Source organism: Panthera uncia, chromosome X, assembly GCF_023721935.1.
Source record: "Panthera uncia isolate 11264 chromosome X, Puncia_PCG_1.0, whole genome shotgun sequence".
Classification (NCBI taxonomy): Eukaryota; Metazoa; Chordata; class Mammalia; order Carnivora; family Felidae; genus Panthera; species Panthera uncia.
The window spans coordinates 95,058,968-95,079,712 of NC_064817.1; the positions used below are offsets into that span (position 1 = coordinate 95,058,968).

Consider the following 20,745-nt stretch of genomic DNA (forward strand, 5'->3'; position numbering starts at 1 on the left):
CCTTCTCGGTAGCAGATGGCCACTTCAGGAAAGGCAACGGAAAAACTCCTTCTGAGTTGTCCAGAGAGCAGTCCACAATCCTTCTGAAGAAGATGTTAGTTATGTGATCCATAGAATCCCCCAGGAGATAATAATGACAGAAAAATTGATGTCTTTAAACTGGCATCTGTAAAATTATTGCTAATCAGTAGTGACTTTATGCATAACAGAAGAAACCATGAAAGAAAACTTCCTGCTCCCCAAACGTCTCCACTGTGGTTCATTTGATGCCTACATTGTTGTCAATTGTGAGTCATGACTTGGGTGGTTGGGTTATGGCTGCTTTTGAGAATTTCGTTTATTGTGTATATAGTCCTGGGAAGGGCAACACTTAGCAACATTATTCGTCATGGCTGCCTTTGCATGGAGGTTTTTGTTGCTGTTGTGTTTTATTTTTTTTTAATGTCTGTTTATTTTGAGAGTGTGCAAGTAGGGTAGAGACAGGGAGAGAATCCCAAGCAGGCTCTGCACTGTCAGCGTAGGGCACGAACTCAGATACTGTGAGATCATGACCTGAGTCGAAATCAAGACTCCAAGGCTCAACTGACTGAGCCACCCACGTGTCCTGCTGTTTTTGCTTTTAATTAGATGTGTATTTTGACAAACAGGTATAGGATATTTGAGGAAATGTGACACTGAATAGGGACTTTTTCTGGAATAAGAATAGGTCTTAGTGTTCATACTTCTTAGCCCTGACAGGACCTGCATGGAATAGTAGAAATAGCACTAGACTGTGAGTTGGAAAGCTGTGTTTTGAAGTTCCGTTTCTGCCACTAATGAGCATTATGACCTTCAGAAAATTCCTTTGTTCCTCTATGGTCATGTTTTCCTTTTTGAAAAATGAGTGAATTTAAACTAGGGATTCTCAAATTTGAAGGCATAAAAGAACTATGCAAAGGAGTATGTTAAAAGTTCGTATTTTTGGTCATCCTTCATTTCTTTATCCTTTGAGTCTGTAAGTTTGTTTGTTTGTTTATTTTTGAGTCTGTAAGTTCAGATGAGGCCAAGGAATCTTGGTATTAAGAAGTAACTCAAAGGGTCTATATAGCTTAAAGATCATTATAATTTTTCAGTGTTTATCGAGAGAGAAAGAGGGAGATGGAGAGAGAGAGAGAGAGAGAGAGAGAGCCAGCACTCACGTGTATGAGCAGGGAAGGCTCAGATAGAGAGGGAGAGAGAGAATCCCAAGCAAGCTCTGTGCTGTCAGCATGGAGGAGCCAGACTTGGGGTCAGTATCATGAACTGTGAGATCATGACCTGAACTGAAATCAAGAGTTGGATGCTTAACCAACTGAGCCACTCAGGTGGCCCTAAAAGTCATTATTTTAGAAACTAGATTAGGTGATTTATAAGGGCTTTTCCAGCTCTGAAAATTCTTTGTGGTGACTTTGCTTCTGTTTGGTAACCATTTTTATGCCTTCATTTTCCCTTCTCTCTTCCACTTTCTTTGTTCGTATTCTTTCCCTGTCCTCTCCCCTTTCCCCCTTGCCCCACCCTCTCATCCACAAGGTATTATTTGGCTCCAGCTGGGATGAAATTATTCAGTGAACACCGACTCTGAAAGTACTTATTACATAGGATCTCTTTTGGCATGTGGTGAGAGACAGGGACAGCTAAGCCACATTCCCTGTTCCTGGGTGGAGAAATACTGTATTTATCTCCTAGTCGTGAATGACATGTGGGATGCATGTTTTGAGAGAGCTATAAACTGTGTGCAGTGGGGTGGGTCACCGAGGAGCAGAGGACAGAGGTTGAGGGACTTCTGATGGGTGTTCATGAAATGCTCCTGGTTTTACATCTTCTCACTTGTGATCTATTGAGCACCACTAGTACTTGGAAGGGCTGATGGAACACAGGTAGTGAGGAATGCTATTCATATCTATGGTGGCCATTCAAACCCATTGTAGACCCATTTGTTCTCAAGCTGGCTATACATTAGAATCCCCTCTGTGCTATAATGATAACACCACCTTGAGATGCTGTAGAGTAATTAAATTCAAGTCTCTGAGAATGGGATGTTGGCATCGGCTTCTTTTAAAACATACCAAGTGATTGTAATGTGGAACCAAAGTTGGGAACCCGTGCTGTAGGAAGTTACTTGTGGAAGTGAGATAAATAAGACTTAAATAACTTGTCTTCTAGCACATTGCTAAGCTGCTGACCAGTACTGTTCTGGTAAAGTAGGCCTAAGAGTTTGTTTTTGGTGTTCTCTCTCCCTCTCTTCTGAACTGTGGGTTATAACTTCACTTACAAAGCATGGGCCTATAATGCCAACTTCCATTTATACACCTAGACTCTCTTGCCTGCATGTCCTTTTACCTATGCTCAGTTCTGTTTCTGCCAGTGGTATACAATACTCAATTTTAGGGTTTGCATAATAATTTATTTGAGTTGGAGGCTTTGAGGCCACTTACTGATGTTGTCTCAAGTTTAGCTTTTGCATGTCCTGTAAATTCCAGCAACAAAAACTAAATTTGTTGAGTTAATATGGCTGTGGCCAGTGAGCGTGATTGTGGGAGTTTCTGTTTGCAGGAACCCCAGGCGTGGGGTCACAGCACTCTCAACCAGTGCCAAGCCAGTGGTAAAGCCTGATGTAGACCCTCTGGACTAGAACCCCTGCAATCTGGAGCTCTTAGCTCTAGCCAGGAAAAAGCAAGGTTGGTGCTTTTTCCTGGGGGGGGTGGACTATGTGGCCCTCTGTGAGTTCTGGCACCGGTTGTGAATTATTAAGTCTCAGCATAATGTGGGAATACTTGTTGAACATCACAATGGCCAGGTTGGGGTTTCAGTATCCACTTGGAATGGGCTATTAAAAAAAAGTACCTTGACAGCACCAAAAATGTGGTGGCTTATGAGAGTAAAGGAATCAACTTCATGGTCTCCCACCCCACTGCTTGGGAGGCAGCTGCAGACTGGATGAGAGGACTACCGAGTGCCATGACAGAAGGTGGTGTGGTGTTGTAGGAGCCTCAGAGAGTCTATGAATGAAACAGAAGCTTTGTTTCAAGTGTGTAAATATAAAGCTATGAGCTGTTACATCCTTCTGAAGCAAGCATCTGGAAGAACAGCCAGCTTGGAAGTTTTATCCAATCATGTAGCTGTGGAATGTTATTACTATTTAAGGTTATCCTCCCCTCCCCTGGAGTGTTGTGTGTGTATGTGTGTGTTTTTCATCAAGGGCTAAATTCCTCCCCTCTCTTGAACCTGAGAGAAGTATCTGAGAAAAGCTGTTGCCAGTTGTAATTAACTTTTGAAGGTCAAATTAAATGTTGTTTCTAAGTTAAAGAAGAAACACACATAATGAACAAAAACAAAACAAAACAAAAACCCTCAAATATGTGAAGTGAGAATTTTCTCTGATTTAGCTTGAGTCTCAACTCATTTTCTTCTAACACTCCTTTCTAGTTACCCACAGAGAACATTGTGGTCTATATTGATTGGTATCCTTTTATATGTTGTTAGTGAGCATGCCCTTTTATATCTTGTCTTTGGAAACAACAGAATCTCTGGCATGCTCAGTTTCTTTGCTGGCTCCCAGCAGTGAAGTGGTCAGAAGATTTCTCCTTCCTTTCTGGTAAAGATTGTGTAAACAATTTGCATTACACAATGAGCTTTTGAGTCCATTCTTTCATTTGATCCTTACAGCAAATCTGTGCAGTAGTCCTGGTCTGAGGTGTTAGCATTTTTTTAAAGACCAGAGATTGAGGTGCAGAAGGAAAGTCACTTGCCCCACATTTTTGTAGTCGGAACTCAGAATCTATTTTTTGCATAGCACATATCATTCACATTGTTTGCTTATTTGGTTGATCATCCTCTGTGTTCACTGCCACTAGAATGCAAACTAAATATTAATAGGGGTCTTACCTGTCCTGTTCATGTCTATATCCCCAGAGATGAGATCAGTGCACAGCATATACTGAATACTTTGTTGAATCTTGAAGACTTGGTCTTCTGGTCACAAGTCCTGTGGTCTTTTTCATTCTCTACGGCTGCTCTTCTTTTGCCAAAGTTCAAAGAGATAGATGGAAAAATGCACAAATGATCATGCAGCTAGTAATTAGTGGAGCCAGCACCAGAACCCGGGTTGCTTACTTCTCAGTAGATTTGTGTTACTTTAGTTTATTTTTGGACACTGACAGACCCAATGCTATGCTGTGTTTTTTTAAAAGATCCTTGAGTGTGGATCTGCATACTCTAAGGCCACTGGCAGAGTCTATCTTCTGCAGAGTTCTGGAGTGGGAAAAGTTTGTCTTCTTCACCTACACATCTACCTCCTTTTCTGCCTGAAGCTCAGCTACTCTGTATTCTCTGGGTACTTAGTGCCCCCACCCTGGGTCTCACCCTAGCCTGCACCGCAGTGTTCAAGATCTTTCTAGATCCCTTCTCTCAAATTTTTCTCTGTCCTTTGACCCACTGTTAGTGCAAATGTCAGTTGCTAGCTAGATGGAGTCAACTTACCTCTTTGAGTCTCAATTTTCTTACCAAATAACAAGGGTAATAATATTTCCTTCTAATGCCATTTGTGTGATATGAACATATATATATAAAGCATCAATGTGTATGTTATAAAGCATTTTACAAATTATGTTTTGTTATTAGTTTTTTCTAGGCATTTGCCTAATATAGTGAACAACAAGTTCCTTTAGGACCCTAAGGTTTTTTTGTAATGGTTGAGTTACCTTTTCTGGGTTACCTAGTTAAATTTTAACAAGGATATTCAATACCTTTCACCTAAAAGAGTAATGCCTCTGATGGGAATTTTAAGAATCTTGGCAAATCTGTGATGGACAGGTTTTTATGCGGGGATGGGAGAAAGCAAGGTTTTTAGGTCATTGCTGTTCACTCTTTCTTTGCAACACGACTCACCTTGACTCTTTGTTCCTCCTCTGTAACTTCTACCTCTGCTGAGTCAAGAATTTTGGTCAGAATTGTCAGTACACTGTGGTGGATGGTTTGGTTTGAAATGATTTGAAGTGATCCTACTTATTTGAAGCCCATGTGGTTTACTTCCAGACAGATGCTCACTATGACTCTCCCATGCTGGAGCACATTAGGCCACAGATCTCTACTGTGCACGTGTAGCTGATTTTGGACAAACTGTTCCTTTGCTTGTTGTTGTTCTGTGATTGGTGGACCAAGGCCAGTGAGATGAAAGGTGAGGGTTAAATAGTGCACAGAAGCCCACATTTGAAAAAGCTGGGGCCAAACCAGAGGGTGTCTGATTCATATGGAAACTTGCCCCAAGGGGCCCTTATGTCAAAATCTGTCAACCAGCAGCTTTTGAGAGTTGTGAGACCCTGAGGTTGGTGTCTTTCTAGGCATTTTCTTGTCAGAGCCGTCATTCCAGAAAATTATAGAGTGTGGATTGAAACTAAGATTATAGGTTTAAACAGCCCTTGCCTCTCTGCAACTAGGGACAGCCTAAGCAATGCCCAGAAGATAAATTTGGTCTCAGTCATTATGAAAATTGAAAGTAATGCTTTACAATTAAGAGTTTGAAAACAGCCTTTAATTTAGCTTCCATAAAACATTGATGGGGTGGGAGGGTGTGATGGCTGAGGGCTCAAGGGGCCTGTATTAAAGAAGAGTAGAAGCTTTTAAAGCTTTGTTACTAGTTTCAACGTGGTTCAAGGGTCTTGGCAATCTCAGGGCATTGAGATTGGTTGGTTGTTTCAGGTCCTGTGAAAAGGAGTATTCAACATCTTTGTAGTCAGAATCATGACAATTACTAGAAAGGCAAAATGAACGCAAGTATTCTAGATAGGTTAGGTAGACTCTAAATAAGTGGACCTTAGAAATAAAGAAGTAAAAGAGACCAAGTTTAAGAAATAGGGATATTTTGGAAGGACTGAGGAAATTTAAAATAAAGATAGAAACCTGTGTCATCCTGAAATGTAAAAAGAAAGGAACAGTTAACGTAGAGTGCAGATGGGACCAAATTGGAAAAGAAAAAGCACAACACAACAAAACAAAACATTGGAAGATGTCCTATAACTCCCCACTCAGAGGGAGAACTGTAGCCTAACCAGAAATAGTCGAAATCCTGGACCTCATAATCTCTCCCTACTTTGAAAGAGCCAGGGCTAAAATGGAACTTAACCAGACTCTATGATGTAGAGACCATCCGTCTGAAGACGTACTCATCTGAGTCTGGCCGTCAGTGGAGAAGTTTCACCAAAGAGAGGAAGCAGAGTCAAAGTTCCTTAGAGAGCATGTGTGTGTGTGTGTGTTTGGGATAGAAGAAGGAAGAAAGCTAGAAGCATCTAATATCCCATCAAACTGAGATAATCACTTGAGGATGACCACCATTTTGTGTGGTTCATTATGTGTATATGCATATGTTATTTTTCATAGATGGCATCAGAGTCTAAATGCTTGCTTTATTGTTAAGTGTACCTTTAAAAAAATTTAAGTTTATTTTTATTTATTTTGAGAGAGAGCGAGCAAGCATGAGAGGGGGAGGGACAGAGAGAGAGGGAGAGAGAATCTCAAACAGGCTCCGGGCTGTCAGCATGGAGCCCAATGTGGGGCTTAATCTCACCAACTATGAGATGATGACCTGAGCTGAAATCAAGAGTTGGATGCTTAACTGACTGAGCCACCCAGGTGCCCCATAGGGGTACGCTTTATGGGACTTTGGCCTCCCCTCTTCTTCTCTTCCTTCTCATTACACTCCCACATGATAACTAAAGTTAATAGCCTGATGTATATCATTCTATACATTCACTATATTTACTTCATCTGATTCAGACACAGAGGTTTTGTTTGGTCAATATTTTATACAATTGGTTATCATGTTAGACATTTTTCTTTTATTTATTAATATCTAGTGGATTTGGTGAGATTTCCACAATTCTTTTAATGGCAGTAAAATAGCTTATAATATGAATGTATCAGACATTATTCAATCATTTCCATATTAATTGGCATTCATTGTATTTCCAATTCTTTTTTGCCATCGCCATTCCTGTTGCAGTTACTATTCTTGTATTAGTTCAAACCATGAGAAATTATTATTTTCGTAGCCCAAAATAGCCAAATCAAAAACAAAATTATGATACTATCTTGTGATAAATAAATTGGCAATAGCGTTCAGGTTTGAGAATGTGGAAAATAAAATCACTTTTGGATTCAAACGGAAAGTCTCCTAGAATACAGAGAAAAGAAGCAAAGAGGTAAAAATAATGAGAAAATCAATAATAAATATAATGGACCGGTGAATGGAGAACCAATATGTGGCCAGCGTATGTATCTCAGGAGACAAGAATAAATGCAATAGAAGCAATAATAGAAGAAAACATTTCTTAAATGAAGAAATGGCTGAATCTGCAGATCAAAATGTATCACTAGGTACCAGTTGAATTTACAAGATGTGACTGACACCTAAATAATCCTGGTGAATGTACTGGATTTTGAGAATAAAAAAAAATTCAAGCACCCAGTCAAAAAAGAGAAACAATGAAAAACCGAAAATAAACAAGTCACCTCAAAATTAAATAAGTTTTTGGCATTTTGGTATAATAAATACTAAATGCAATAAGACAGTAGAGCAGCATTTACCTATTTGATAGAACAATATTTTGACCAAGGTGTTCTCTACCCTGACAATGCAACAAAAAGATACCTTCAGAAATATTCTACTCATGTAGAATATGTGGACAATGAGTGAGGTGACTCAAAATAGGTACTCAGAGTCACCAGAAAACAATTTGAAAAAATAAAGATCTTAAGAAAATAGACTTTAGTATAAATAGATTGATGCATGCATTGAATTCATTTAAACTTAAAATTATTTAAATGATGTTATAGATGAGGTTATAAAAAATGCAGATATTAATAATCCTTGAAAGAGTAGGTAACATTGTTTCAAATATTGAAAATACAGAGTTTTGTCTAAAATATACAATGCCAAAATCACCTGGGAGATCAGGATGGGGAAGGAAAGTTTCAAGGATATCCATAGATTCATGTATTTTAAATTTAAGAGTAACCACATGCAGAACTAAAAGCAGAAAGTATACTTTCCAAATTACTAAAGCAAAAAAAAGTCAAAGATCATCCATATTAAAAAAAGTAAGTAGGAACAAATAATAATTCAAACACAACAACAGAAGTAAGACCAAGCAATGCCAATAAATGTGTGAGTTAAACATTTCTATTATAGAACAGACATTCACAGACTGAACTAGGAAACAAAATACACCTGTACTTCCTGTGGCTTATAAAAGACGTGTAAAAGTAACTTCTTAAAGGTGAAAGGTAAAAGGATGACATATATCAGCAAATGCAAGCACAAAGAAAGCATATTAATAGACAAAGTGGAATCTAAAGCAAACTCATTCATAAGATAAGGCCGTTTATTTATTATTAGTTTAGTCTTGCTCTAATAGTGTAGTCATTAGTACAGGTGGCTGTTTGATTTTAAATCTATTTATTTATCTATATATCTCCATTATTTAGTTGTTTACTTTCAATGTTTGTTTGAGAGAGAGTGTGTGCACAAGCAGGGGAGGGGCAGAGAGGGAGAGAGGGAGAGAGGGAGAGGGAGAGGGAGAGGGAGAGGGAGAGGGAGAGGGAGAGAGAGAATATCCCAGGCAGGCTCTATACTGGCCAGTGCAGAGCCTGACATGAGGCTCGATCCCACGATCTGAGCCAAAATCAAGAATCAGAAGCTTAACCAATGGAGCCACCCAGGCACCCCTGCATTTAAGTTTAATCTAATTTAAATAAAATTGAACTTAAAAGTTATATTCCTCAGTAATAATAGCCACATTTCAAGTGTTTAGTAGCCACATCTGCTCAAGTGTTCAACAGCCAGCATATTGGACATCACTGATCTAGAACATGTCCATCATCTCTGTTAAATAAACAGTACTGATAAGGGATTAAAAAAAGGAAGCATAATAAAAGTATAATATTTATAAACCTTTATGCACAAAATAAGATCCATTTAAAAATGATAATTGAATACTGCCAAATACAAGGAGAAACTAACACTATGCCAATGGGAAAAGAGGAATTTAACATGTAAAAACACAATGTATGAAGCATTATAGAAGATCTGACTATTTAAAAAAAATGTTTTTAACGTTTATTTATTTTTGAGAGACAGAGAGAGACAGAGCATGAGCAGGGGAGGGGCAGAGAGAGAGGGACACAGAGAATCCAAAGCAGGCTCCAGGCTTTGAGCTGTCAGCACAGAGCCTGACTCAGGGCTCAAACCCATGAACCGTTTGATCATGACCTGAACTGAAGTCAGACACTTAACTGACTGAGCCACCCAGGCACCCTGCAGACCTGATTATTTCAATTAGTAAAGTTAAAGTAATCAATTCAAATAAAATTCTTTATCTGAAATAACTATATCTTCTTTTGTGTACCCATGGAACATTAAGGAAATGTAATCATATTGGCCATGATGTAAAGCCCAGTTTTTTTGTTTTTGTTTTTTTTTGGGTAAAGCCCAGTTCTAAAAAGCATACGTAGCACACATTCAGTAATATTTGCAATTAATAATAGACATATAAATGGAAGCCTTACTTATTCCCACATACTTAGGAAATGTAAAACTTCCTTTAATAATCCTTGCGTTGAGGAGGAAAAGCAAAAGCCACAGTTCACAATACTTGAAAAAATAACCGCAAGAATATATTGTGCCTTAATCTAAGAGTTATAGCTGAGCTTTAGTCAGAGGAAAATTCATAACTTTACAAAGTTTCTTTTAGTAAATGTTCAGCTTCCAAAGCTACAACAACATAAATGTAAGGAAAACATGAGGAAACAATAAGATTAGGAGCAGATATTAATGAACTAGAAACAGGAAACCAGTGAATTCAACTAATCCCTAAATACTTTTTCTTAAAAAAAAGAGGGGGGAGTTGGTGTAGGGGACCAAATTCTAGCCTAATAAAAGTAAGAAAGGAGGAAAATCCATAAAATCAAAAATGATAAAGGGACTATAACCATAAATATTAAGGAGATTTTCAGAGTTATACAGAAGTCATGTGTAACTCTATGCTTTTAACTTGAAGAACTCACTGACATAAATAATTTTCTGAAAACATAAACTATTAAAATTGTTCAAGAAGTAGAAAGCTTTAGGGGTGTCTGGGTGGTTCAGTGGGTTAAGCATCCAACTTTGGCTCAGGTCATGATCTCATAGTTTGTGGGTTTGAGCCCCCATCGGGCTCTGTGCTGACAGCACAGAACCTGCTTCCGATCCTCTGTCTCCCACTCTCTGCTCAGCCCTGCTCATGCTTATGCTTACGCTCACGTTCTCTCTCTCAAAAATAAATAAACATTAAAAGAAAAAAGAAATAAACTCTTAAAAAAAAGGAAGTAGAAAGCTTTATAGATGAGATAAAGAGATAGTACCCATGGGTATAACTTTACAGATAGAATGTGTCCTAATTTTTTATTTTTATCTTAAACATTAATTTTTAAACACTAAATTCATATTGATTTATTTTTATTGTGCATAAGAACATAATATAAAATTTCAATCTTAATGATTTCCAAGGGTATAGTTTAGTACTGTTAAGTACATTTACATTGTATGCAACTACTTGCCAGCACTTTTTTACCTTTCACAATTGAAACTCTCAATTGTGAAACTTTCACAATTGAAACCCTCAATTGTGAAACTTTCACAATTGAAACCCTGAGACAATAACTCCCCTCTCTATACCTCTCCCGTGCCTTCATAATCCACCATCTTACTTTATGATGCTATGAATTTGACTGCTTCAGATACTTTACTTAGGTGGAATCATGCATTATTTGTCTTTTGGTGATGGGCTTCAATTTGCATAATATTCTCCAGGTTTATCCATGTTGCATCATGTGGTAGGATTTCTTTCCTTTCTAAGGTTGAATTATATTCCATTGTTTGTAGTACATACCACATTTTATTTATCTGTTCATTCACCAATGGATGCTTGGGTGGTTTCTCAAATTTTTTGAAATATTTACAAAAATAATATTTTATAATATGTACTGCTCTACATTTTGCTTTTTGATATTAAATATGTAGAAGAATTTTTTAAATTTAAATTTTTATTTTAGAGAGTGTGAGCACAGGAGAGGCAGAGGGAGAAGGAAAATTTTTTAAAATTTTTATTAAAAAATTTTTTAATGTTTATTTATTTGGGGGGGCAGAGCATGAGTGGGGGAGGGGAATAAAGACAGGAGAGAGAGAATCCCAGGCAGGCTCCATGCTGTCAGCATGGAACCCAATGTGGGGCTCAAACTCATGAAACCATGAGATCATGACCTGAGCCTGTATCAAGAGTCAGACACTTAACTGAGCTACCCAGGAGCCCCTGTAGGAGAAAAATTTACTTCATCAGGACTGTATATATTATCAATAATTAAAGATTTGCAAAATATATATGTGTCATTGTCAATGTGGACATTTCAGGACACTGGCAATCAAGAAGAGCTTGGTTCAGGACGCCTGTGTGACTTAGTTGGTTGACTGTCCTACTCTTGATTTCAGCTCAGGTCATGATCTTGGGGCCATGAGTTCAAGCCCCATGTCAGGCTCTGTGCTGGGCATGAAGCCTGCTTAGAATTCTCTCTCTCCCTCTCTCTCTGCCCCTCCACTGCTCATGCATGGGTGCGCTTGCTCTCTCTTAAAATAAATAAATAAAAATTAAAAAAAAAAAAAGAAGAAGATCATGTTTCAACCAAGTGGACAGTCCTGGGGACTCAGTATTCTTAATAAGGATTTTCCCAGTTTGTGATGTGGGTTGAATTTGTATAGGTAGTAATTAGGATCATGATGGAAAGGAGACTCTTTTCATCCATTGCTTAATAAGATGTACTTCATTTGGGAGCATTGTGAAGTGGAAAGAACCGAATTCAAACCACATCTCAGCTGCTTGGTTTATATATATAGTGGGAAGATACCTTCGTTCCCCAAACATTAATTTTTTCATATTAAAAAAAGTGGGGCAGAACCTACTCAATTCACTTTTTCGGCTTTGTGAGGTGGAGTCTGTGAACATATGTTAAAAAATATATTTGGTAAATAGTAAATTTCTCTTACAGTAAGTTATCCAGTAGATACTTCCCCCCAAATATAATGTGCCTCTTTCTCAACAAAGTATTTATTGAGCTAGAATATACATACAGTGAAGTGCACATATTTAACTTTTGCAGTGTGATGCATTTGGACCTGCTCATTTACCTATGAAATCTGGATACTGAATGCTTCCATAAACCCACAGAATTTCCTTGTGCCTCTTTGCAGTTCATCTCTTCCTTTACCTCTGCCTTGTGGTAACCATTGGATTACTTTTTATCATTGTAGGTTAGTTTGCTTTTTTTTGAGTTTTAAATAAATGTAATCTGGTATATTCTCAATTTTGTCAAGCTCCTTTTACTCCACATAATCTTGAGATTTGTTCATGTTGTGTGTATGAGTACTTATTTTTTTGTATTACTGAGTATTCTTTCATTATATGGCTGTGAAACATTTTGTTTATCCATTCACCTGTTGATACACCTTTGGGATGTTTCTAGCCTTTTTTTTTTTAATTTTTTGTCGTTTTTATTATGCACTACATCAATACACTGCATAACCTTCTAGAAGGGGTAGATGAGCATTACTGAGTTATTTTTCATTAGCCAGGAAAATACTTCCTTAATCGATATTCTCCAAACACTTTGACCCGTAGTAACAATTAAGTCCAGAGACACACACCTCTTTCCATCAAAATCCAGTGATATGAATAATGGACAACCCTCTTTTCTTTGTCCCCATTAGTGAACCTATGGGTGTGTGCAGTGGCGTTACTGGGGATGATCAAGCACGTGACCATGACGCTGATCCCGGGCAGAATCTCAAACCTCATCGCACCACAATTGCTAAGGCCAGACCCTTCCTTCCTGGTCCCCTTCAGGTAGGGATGTTTGTAGTTTTGAGGTATTCTGGATAAGGGTGTTAGGATCATTCATGCACAAGTCTTTGGATATAAGTTTTCACTTTTCTTGAGTAAATACCCGGGAGTGGAGTAGATGGGTCATATGGTAGACATTTAATATTTTGTGAAACTTCTAAACTATGTTCCAAAGCATTTGTAGTATATATATTTCCACTAGCAGTGTATTTAAGTTTCAGTTGTTCCACATCTTCTTAATTTTAATGTTGCTGTTCTTTTTATCTTTAGACATTGCAGTGGATATTCAGTGTTCTCATTGTGATTTTAATTTACATCTTCCTAATGATTAATGGCATGGAGCATTTGTTCATGTGTTTATTGGGCATTTACGTATCTTCTTTATGGAGTGGCTTTTCAAATATCTTGCCCATTTTTCTATTGGATATTTTTAAAATTTTTGTTTATTTTGAGAGAGAGAGAGGAAGTGTGAGCAGGGGAGAGGCAGAAAGGGAAAGAGAGACTGCCAAGCAGGCTCTACACTGTCAGTGCAGAGCCTGATGTGGAGCTTGATCTCACAAATGAGATCAGGACCTGATATGAAATCCAGAGTCAGACGCTCAATCGACTGAGCCACCCAAGCACCCCTGGACTGTTTCTCATTGTACTATTGACTTATAAGCATTTTTAAATATAGTCTGGAAAAATTGATTTGGCTGATATATGAGTTGCAAATATTTTTTGCCTATGGCTTGCTTTTTAAAATAGACTTTTTTCGTTTATTTTTGAAGAGATATTGCCTATACTCAGTACTAAAGACAAAAGGCAGCGTGTATGTACAGTGCAAAATAAGTTCTCTCCTTCTCCTGTCTCTTGGTTTCCATATTGGTCTATACTTCCAGAAATTGCCAGAGAAGTCACTGCAGATGGATGTGGGCCATCAAGAGGGAGAGTTGGATCTTGTACAATGGGACTGCATAGAGGGGTATGGAAACCTAAGCTGAAATATGCAGGACATCCACTGCAGGATTCCCATGAGTTGTAGAAAGAGTCCCAATTAGCAATCTAAACTGGTTTTAGAGGCAACTGGAGCTTCAACTGTTGGGTAAAAGGAACAACAGAAGAGATGACCCATTGAAACAACCTAGGAAACATGGTCTACTTTAGCTAGTGCCTGTCCCAAGACTTAGACCCCAAAAGCACTAATTGAGTCAGGTGAGAATGATCCTATCTCTTAATTCCCCCACTCCTGCCTTGGAGCTTCCAAAATAAGGAAGTTGGGGAGAGGATGATCAGGGAGAGAAAAGACTAACTGGCAAAAGGGACTTCTACTTCACAACTGCCTACCCTGAGCCAGAAGGAAAGATTTAATTTAGGTAAAGTTAGGATTTTTCATTATTGCAGGGAAAGCAGCATGATGGAGTTTGCTCAAAAAATTAAAACCCATATGATCCAGCAATTTCACTTCTGGCTATTCATTTGAAGGAAACGAAATCACTATCATGAAGAGATAGGTTCATTCCATGGTTATTTATGAAATCACTACTGTGAAGAGATATGTTCATTCCAGTGTTATTTACAATGGCCAAGAAGTGGAAACAACCTAAATGTCCATCAATGGATGAATGGGTAATGAAAATGTGGTATATACACAATGGAATATTATTCAACCATAAAAGGAAGGAAATTCTGCCATTTGTGACAACACGGATGGATCTTGAAGGCATTATGCTAAGTGAAATATGTCCAGCAAAGACAAATATTGTATGATCTCACTTACAAGTAGAATCTAAAAAGAACAAACTCCTAGAAATAGAGAACAAATTTGTGGTTGCCAGAGGCAAGCAGTTAGGGGTGAGGGAATTGGGTCATGATGGCCAACAGGTATAATCTTACAGTTATAAAATAAATAAGTCCTGGGAATATAATGACAAGCATGATGACTATAGTTAACAATATTGTGCTAACAGAGTAGATCTTAAAGATTCTCACCATAAGAATAAAAATTTTTAACTGTGTGATATGATGGGTGTTAAATTACTACCACAATTATTTTGAAATATATTCAAATAAATCATTATGTTGCACAATTAAAACTTCTACAATGTTATAGATCAATTATATCTCAACAAAATTGGAAAAAGTAAAACTGATTATTTTTCTTTTTCATTGTTTGTAAATTATTTCACTGTAATAGAATTGTTGAAAAGCCTCAGTGGTTAAGTGTGCTTCTTTAAAAACATTTTTTAATGTTTATTTATTTTTGAAAGAGCACAAGGGGGGGAGGAGAAGAGAGAGAGGGAAATGCAGAATCTGAAGCAGGCTCCAGGCTCTGAGCTGTCAGCACAGAGCCCGACGCGGGGCTTGAAACCAACAGACCATGAGATCATGACCTGAGCTGAAATGGGTCACCCAACTGACTGAGCCACCCAGGCACCCCCAGTGTGCTTCTTTTAAAAGATGGTGAATACCGTATATATTTTGGTAGAGCCAAATGTAATACTAGTGATGCTAATAGAAAATTTGTAAGTTATTTGCTTGAGGTCTATTTCTATTCTGGTTGTAATCAAATGTGGGTGAACATTCGGTCTCTTTTGGTCTTTTTTGTTGTTGTTGAGATATAATTGCCACTTGTCCAGACATAGTGTGGAACCCTAATCAGGTACCAGGTGTATATTATGTATCTATACATTTCCTTTAAACATGTGGAAAGCCTAGTTTGTCATGACCCACTGCCTTGGGATTATGTAATAACATTCCTGATCAGTAACTATGTGAATATGTGTATAGCTTAGTTCTCAGTTTGTCCAGGGTGTTATTGCCATGGCTACAGAGATAAGGAAGAACTGAATAAAATTGACCTCCTACATTAACTCCTCATATAGGTTTTATAAGGCTTTATAGTGTGTGTGTGTGTGTGTGTGTGTGTGTGTGTGTGTGTGTGTGTAGAGGGAGGGAGAAAGAGAGCAATATTATTCCTGCCAGTAGTTTGTACAGTTTGTATGCTCTTTCTAGTTTTTGAAATGGTTACTTTTGTAACTATGGTTAATCTTCTTTTTTTTTTTAATATATGAAATTTATTGTCAAATTGGTGTCCATACAACACCCAGTGCTCATCCCAAAAGGTGCCCTCCTCAATACACATCACCCACCCTCCCCTCCCTCCCACCCCCCATCAACCCTCAGTTTGTTCTCAGTTTTTAACAGTCTCTTATGCTTTGGCTTTCTCCCACTCTAACCTCTTTTTTTTTTTTCCTTCCCCTCCCCCATGGGTTTCTGTTACGTTTCTCAGGATCCACATAAGAGTGAAACCATATGGTATCTGTCTTTCTCTGTATGGCTTATTTTACTTAGCATCACACTCTCCAGTTCCATCCACGTTGCTACAAAAGGCCATATTTCATTCTTTCTCATTGCCATGTAGTATTCCATTGTGTATATAAACCACAATTTCTTTATCCATTCATCAGTTGATGGACATTTAGGCTCTTTCCATAATCTGGCTATTGTTGAGAGTGCTGCTATAAACATTGGGGTACAAGTGCCCCTATGCATCAGTACTCCTGTATCCCTTGGATAAATTCCTAGCAGTGCTATTGCTGGGTCATAGGGTAGGTCTATTTTTAATTTTCTGAGGAACCTCCACACTGCTTTCCAGAGCGGCTGCACCAATTTGCATTCCCACCAACAGTGCAAGAGGGTTCCCGTTTCTCCACATCCTCTCCAGCATCTAGTGTCTCCTAATTTGTTCATTTTGGCCACTCTGACTGGTGTGAGGTGATATCTGAGTGTGGTTTTGATTTGTATTTCCCTGATGAGGAGCGACGTTGAACATCTTTTCATGTGCCTGTTGGCCATCCGGATGTCTTCTTTAGAGAAGTGTCTATTCATGTTTTCTGCCCATTTCTTCACTGGGTTATTTGTTTTTCGGGTGTGGAGTTTGATGAGCTCTTTATAGATTTTGGATACTAGCCCTTTGTCCGATGTGTCATTTGCAAATATCTTTTCCCATTCCGTTGGTTGCCTTTTAGTTTTGTTGGTTGTTTCCTTTGCTGTGCAGAAGCTTTTTATCTTCATAAGGTCCCAGTAATTCACTTTTGCTTTTAATTCCCTTGCCTTTGGGGATGTGCCGAGTAAGAGATTGCTACGGCTGAGGTCAGAGAGGTCTTTTCCTGCTTTCTCCTCTAAGGTTTTGATGGTTTCCTGTCTCACATTCAGGTCCTTTATCCATTTTGAGTTTATTTTTGTGAATGGTGTGAGAAAGTGGTCTAGTTTCAACCTTCTGCATGTTGCTGTCCAGTTCTCCCAGCACCATTTGTTAAAGAGACTGTCTTTTTTCCATTGGATGTTCTTTCCTGCTTGTCAAAGATGAGTTGGCCATACGTTTGTGGGTCTAGTTCTGGGGTTTCATATCTATTCCATTGGTCTATGTGTCTGTTTTTGTGCCAATACCATGCTGTCTTGATGATGACAGCTTTGTAGTAGAGGCTAAAGTCTGGGATTGTGATGCCTCCTGCTTTGGTCTTCTTCTTCAAAATTACTTTGGCTATTCGGGGCCTTTTGTGTTTCCATATGAATTTTAGAATTGCTTGTTCTAGCTTCAAGAAGAATGCTGGTGCAATTTTGATTGGGATTGCACTGAATGTGTAGATAGCTTTGGGTAGTATTGACATTTTGACAATATTTATTCTTCCAATCCATGAGCAGGGAATGTCTTTCCATTTCTTTATATCTTCTTCAATTTATAAGCTTTCTATAGTTTTCAGCATACAGATCTTTTGCATCTTTGGTTAGATTTATTCCTAGGTATTTTATGCTTCTTGGTGCAATTGTGAATGGGATCAGTTTCTTTATTTGTCTTTCTGTTGCTTCATTGTTAGTGTCTAAGAATGCAACTGATTTCTGTACATTGATTTTGTATCCTCCAACTTTGCTGAATTCATGTATCAGTTCTAGCAGACTTTTGGTGGAGTCTATCGGATTTTCCATGTATAATATCATGTCATCTGCAAAAAGCGAAAGCTTGACTTCATCTTTGCCAATTTTGATGCCTTTGATTTCCTTTTGTTGTCTGATTGCTGATGCTAGAACTTCCAGCACTGTGTTAAACAACAGTGGTGAGAGTGGGCATCCCTGTCGTGTTCCTGATCTCAGGGAAAAAGCTCTCAGTTTTTCCCCGTTGAGGATGATGTTAGCTGTGGGCTTTTCATAAATGGCTTTTATGATCTTTAAGTATGTTCCTTCTATCCCGACTTTCTCAAGGGTTTTTATTAAGAAAGGGTGCTGGATTTTGTCAAAGGCCTTTTCTGCATCGATTGACAGGATCATATGGTTCTTCTCTTTTTTTTTTTTTTTGTTAATGTGATGTATCACGTTGATTGATTTGCGAATGTTGAACCAGCCCTGCATCCCAGGAATGAATCCCACTTGATCATGGTGAATAATTCTTTTTATATGCCATTGAATTCGATTTGCTAGTATCTTATTAAGAATTTTTGCATCCATATTCATCAGGGATATTGGCCTGTAGTTCTCTTTTTTTACTGGGTCTCTGTCTGGTTTAGGAATCAAAGTAATACTGGCTTCATAGAATGAGTCTGGAAGTTTTCCTTCCCTTTCTATTTCTTGGAATAGCTTGAGAAGGATAGGTATTATCTCTGCTTTAAACGTCTGGTAGAACTCCCCTGGGAAGCCATCTCGTCCTGGACTCTTATCTGTTGGGAGATTTTTGATAACCGATTCAGTTTCTTCACTGGTTATGGGTCTGTTCAAGCTTTCTATTTCCTCCTGATTGAGTTTTGGAAGAGTGTGGGTGTTTAGGAATTTGTCCATTTCTTCCAGGTTGTCCAATTTGTTGGCATATAATTTTTCATAGTATTCCCTGATAATTGTATCTCTGAGGGATTGGTTGCAATAATTCCATTTTCCTTCATGATTTTATCTATTTGGGTCATCTCCCTTTTCTTTTTGAGAAGCCTGGCTAGAGGTTTGTCAATTTTGTTTATTTTTTCAAAAAACCATCTCTTGGTTTTGTTGATCTGCTGTACAGTTTTTTTAGATTCTATATTGTTTATTTCTGCTCTGATCTTTATGATTTCTCTTCTTCTGCTGGGTTTAGGCTGCCTTTGCTGTTCTGCTTCTATTTCCTTTAGGTGTGCTGTTAGATTTTGTATTTGGGATTTTTCTTGTTTCTTGAGATAGCCCTGGATTGCAATGTATTTTCCTCTCAGGACTGCCTTTGCTGTGTCCCATAGCATTTGGATTGTTGTATTTTCATTTTCGTCTGTTTCCATATATTTTTTAATTTCTTCTCTAATTGCCTGGTTGACCCACTCATTCTTTAGTAGGGTGTTCTTTAACCTCCATGCTTTTGGAGGTTTTCCAGACTTTTTCCTGTGGTTGACTTCAAGCTTCATAGCATTGTGGTCTGAAAGTATGCATGGTATAATTTCAATTCTTGTAAACTTATGAAGGGCTGTTTTGTGACCCAGTATATGATCTATCTTGGAGAATGTTCCATGTGCACTCGAGAAGAAAGTATATTCTGTTGCTTTGGGATGCAGAGTTCTAAATATATCTGTCAAGTCCATCTGATCCAATGTATCATTCAGGGCCCTTGTTTCTTTATTGACTGTGTGTCTAGATGATCTATCCATTTCTGTAAGTGGGGTGTTAAAGTCCCCTGCAATGACCACATTTTTATCAATAAGGTTGCTTATGTTTATAAGTAATTGTTTTATATATTTTGGGGCTCCGGTATTCAGTGCATAGACATTTATAATTGTTAGCTCTTCCTGATGGATAGACCCTGTAATTATTATATAATGCGCTTCTTCATCTCTTGTTACAGCCTTTAATTTAAAGTCTAGTTTGTCTGATATAAGTATGGCTACTCCAGCTTTCTTTTGGCTTCCAGGAGCATGATAAATAGTTCTCCATCCCCTCACTCTCAATCTAAAGGTGTCCTCAGATCTAAAATGAGTCTCTTGTAGACAGCAAATAGATGGGTCTTGTTTTTTTATCCATTCCGATACCCTATGTCTTTTGGTTGGCGCATTTAATCCATTTACATTCAGTGTTATTATAGAAAGATATGGGTTTAGAGTCATTGTGATGTCTGTATATGTTATGCTTGTAGTGATGTCTCTGGTACTTTGTCTCACAGGATCCCCCTTAGGATCTCTTGTAGGGCTGGTTTCGTGGTGACAAATTCCTTCAGTTTTTGTTTGTTTGGGAAGACCTTTATCTCTCCTTCTATTCTAAATGACAGACTTGCTGGATAAAGGATTCTCGGCTGCATATTTTTTCTGTTTAGCACACTGAAGATATCGTGCCAAGCCTTTCTGGCCTGCCAAGTTTCAAAGGAGAGATCAGTCAGGCGTCTTATAGGTCTCCCTTTATATGTGAGGGCACGTTTATCCCTTGCTGCTTTCAGAATTTTCTCTTTATCCTTGTATTTTGCCAGTTTCACTATGATATGTCATGCAGAAGATCGATTCAAGTTACGTCTGAAGGGAGTTCTCTGTGCCTCTTGGATTTCAATGCCTTTTTCCTTCCCCAGTTCAGGGAAGTTCTCAGCTATAATTTCTTCAAGTACCCCTTCAGCACCTTTCCCTCTCTCTTCCTCCTCTGGGATACCAATTATGCGTATATTATTTCTCTTTAGTGTATCACTTAGTTCTCTAATTTTCCCCTCATACTCCTGGATGTTTTTATCTCTCTTTCTCTCAGCTTCCTCTTTTTCCATAACTTTATCTTCTAGTTCACCTATTCTCTCCTCTGCCTCTTCAAGCCGAGCCGTCGTCATTTCCATTTTGTTTTGCAT

The 20,745-nt window shown here is 38.2% G+C and overlaps 2 pseudogenes; one reads left to right on the forward strand and one right to left on the reverse strand.

Moving 5' to 3' along the window:
- Positions 1-217: 217 nt before the first annotated feature.
- Positions 218-3,027, forward strand: LOC125931381 (39S ribosomal protein L18, mitochondrial-like; annotated as a pseudogene).
- Positions 3,028-12,685: 9,658 nt separating this feature from the next.
- Positions 12,686-12,944, reverse strand: LOC125932382 (NADH dehydrogenase [ubiquinone] 1 alpha subcomplex subunit 1-like; annotated as a pseudogene).
- Between the last annotated feature and the right edge of the window lie 7,801 nt (positions 12,945-20,745).